Genomic DNA, 3,779 nt, shown 5'->3' with positions numbered 1-3,779 from the left:
AATTAGAGACCGGACGAGTACTCCAAGGCACCCAAAAACCCATTTTTTTACACACATCCTTTTTAATTGGTTTTGAAAAGTACTAGTAACAATAAATAAGAAAAGAGATTATTAAATATGATCTGAAATTCATAAAAAATCCATTTTCAATCAATTTTAATCAGTAAAAGAATATGTGCTAAATCTTGATATGGAAATACAGACACCCAAGCCTATATATTCAATTGTTCTATTTATTTGATAAGATAAGAAGGTAGAAAAATAATTATGAGACTCACGTTAAATATTTCATCTCTCTAAAAGTATAAATAAAATGAATAAGTTTTTTATATAAAAAAGTAAATTATTATCTTTATTTTTTATAATGATTCTTTTTCAGGAATTTTATATTACCTTACATACAGATTTTAGCTTTTTTAAATTTTATTTTTATTAAATAAATTAAAATATAATATTACTTTAATTCCTATTCTTTCTTTCCTTTTTCTTTCTTTTTTAAATCAAACAATATCATTAAGTATTCATTTAGCGTTCCCTAACTTTTGTTTCAAAACCATTAGTAAAGTTAAATTTCATTAGCAGTTTAAAATTGTTGTTATATTAACACTCACCAATTTCATTAATAAAGGTAAGTGTATCAGAATCAGTAATATAAACTCTTCTTTTTAGTAATAAAATAGACGTTTTAAAGAAGTTTATTTGTCAATACTAAGCTTTATAACGTGGCAACTGGCTAGAACTCACCGAGTCTAGTGTCAAAAAGTTATACTTTGGTCATTAGGTTGAAAATAAATTAAAATACGAAAACAATAGTACGGAGAGATATAGGTATACTAAGAAAACAGAAGTATTAGTTTTATTGATACTGATAGCCACTAGCCAGGTAAGTGCAGTTTTCACTTTTACAAAGAGAATGGATTTTTAAATCTGCCATTAAACATAGTGACTTTTTTATTAACTAAACCTGTAACACTTCGTATTTTCAGCGATATTTTGTTTTTACTTATATATTTTTTGGAAAATTTATTTAAAGATCATCTATCTTATAATTATATCAAGTCAAATGTATTTAATTATAAATTTTTTAAATAATAGATTATTGAAAAATAAATATATCTTATTAACATAAGTAACATAAATTAATTCTTTTAAGTTATTTTTAATTATACCATCTAATACTTGGACGGTTTCTTGAATTGTTTTGGTGGTATGATTGTTGAGGTGTTACAAAATTAATATGAATCTTTTTATTTAGTAAATCATTCATGATTAATGATTAATTATTAATTAATGAAGGGAAATGTACATCATGCATGTTACTTTGAATAATAGGCATGAATTATCCTAACACAGTAAAAAAAAAGGCATAAATTATCATTGAGTCTGTATCTTACAACGTCAAATCAAAATTTCACCACTAATAAGATATTTATTGCATGCTTATAGGTTATAAGTTAAGAGAATTTAAAAGTATATTTACTTCCAAAGCAATGAATTTTTCTTTTATATTTATAAATTAAAATTCACAATTATACATACAAATTTATAAAAATACTTTTCAAACTTGAAATTAAACGTAGCCTTAGCACCTGTTCAGATCAATACACTTGGTAGAGTTGTCTCTCATTTCCTTACAACGTAAATCTAATTTGTAAAATCTCAACTTATTGAAATTTTCTTAAAGAAAAAGAAAATCACTTTCTGTAAGTAATTTTGAGTTAGGTTAAAAGTAATAAGACAAAATTGTCCTGAACCTAATTAAAGAGGCAGGTTAATTTTGGGTTAATAATTTGTATCCGGCCTCTACCTCAAGGGGCAACTCTAGCTACCTGTACTCTACTTCAAATGGTTTCCATTGAAAAGATTTAAATCCATTAAATTACATGCCAGAGCATAGGTAACAAAATTAATTAGAACTTTATTATGCATTCAGATTCCTTTAGTTATACTGAGCTAGAAGTCTCAAACAATTCAAATTCAAATTCCAAAAAATTGACGATAGATATAAGAATTTAAAGGTTAAATTAATTTTTTTTCTTTAATTTTATTTTTTTTATTTAATTTAATCATCTAATTTTTTTTATTTAATTTGATCCTTCATTAGATGCCTTTAAATTGTCATCAAATATATATATATATTTTTTTTAAAATAGATTGATTTTAAAAAATAGAGTATCAGATTGAATTAAAAAAACTAAAAGATTAAATTAAATTAATTTTAAAATTAGAGGATCAAATTGAAAAAAAAAATTAAAAGATCAAATTGAACCTAAAGAGGATAAAAACTAATTTAACCTAATTTAAATTGAGTTTTACAAATATTTGAATCAAGATTTTAAAGCACTTACGTACAGTGATAATACGCGGAAAACAAACATTGAATGTTAAAAAAAAATAGTTGCATATTATTGTGTTAATGAGAAACTTAATAGTAAAAATATGAAGAATATGTCAACCGTATTCTTTAAAATAAAATTAAGAGTAAAAAATTATAAGGAGTGTTTGTAAAAAAAAACGTCATAATTTCTAATACAATCTTATCATAATTTTATTAATATTTTTTTAATTAACATCCGCTCATTCACAAACGTGGCCTTAAAAATACAAGAAAAAATGTTTTATGATTATTTTCTTCCTCTCATCTCACTTTCATTAACATTTTTTTTTCATACTACATTTCCCATACTTTTATGATAAAATAAAAGAGAAAAGTCAAATTTAAATTTATCTCCTTAATTATAAAAATATATATAAATGTAAATACAGTGTACGTACAAAAGTTAAAACTTAAGAGTGAACATATCATTACTCAATTAATATTCATTGTCATATAGTATTTGCTGCTTGAAATTGGATTTCTTTTTTTGTTCTATAAGACTAGGATTACAGATTTTCTTTTTAAGAAGTAAGTAATTTATTCAAATCAAGATATCTATGATATAGTAGGGTTAGTTCTTTCTCATCACTAAAAAAAAAATGAATTATAATTACTAAATTTCGTGGTAAAAAATATTTTTCTATCGTTAATTTTAAAATTGTAGCCACAATATAAATTCTTCTGTTTACTAACGAAAGTGCATAATTAAATTAAAAATTTACTTGAAATCAAATATTTATTATCACTTAAATCAACGTCCCTTTGGTGGTTGTTGAAACTGTGTTTGTTATATTAAGGAACGTTCACGATTTTTTTTCTCTTTATAGAATGGGCAAACACCATTGGGAGGAAGAAAACACACCTTGTGGCTTCCGCTCTAAGATGTTACATATTCAGTTATTTTTGCGTCAAGGATGATTTATGATTATAGTTATAAGATATTTTAATTAGTTTTTATGTTTTTTTATTAGTTAAAAAATTTATTTGATTGTATGATAAGTAAATTTATTTTTAGATTTTTTTTTAAATATTACTTGAAATATAAAGTTTCTAACTTTTTATATTTTCTTTTATTTTTATTTTTGATATATTTTTTTTTGTTATCTTTTTAAAATAAGTCATGATATTTTTATTTTATTTTATATTTTTTTGATTACTTTTAATGAATACTTCTAATTTAATAAATTAATTTTTCAACTTATAGTTTTTAACCAGCTTTACAGCTAATTTTACCAAATATATAGCATATGTATTTTTTTCTTAAAAGCATAAGCAATAAGATTTTAGGTAAATATTCAATTATTCATACATTTGATGCCATGTTGAATAACTGATTATAAATTTAGAATTTAATTAATTTTAAACTGTAATAAAAAAATTAGCTGTAATTTTTACAAGAATC

This window comes from Glycine max, chromosome 13, assembly GCF_000004515.6.
Source record: "Glycine max cultivar Williams 82 chromosome 13, Glycine_max_v4.0, whole genome shotgun sequence".
Taxonomy (NCBI): domain Eukaryota; kingdom Viridiplantae; phylum Streptophyta; class Magnoliopsida; order Fabales; family Fabaceae; genus Glycine; species Glycine max.
The sequence above is the reverse complement of the archived record's forward strand: the minus strand, read 5'-3'. Positions refer to the sequence as shown.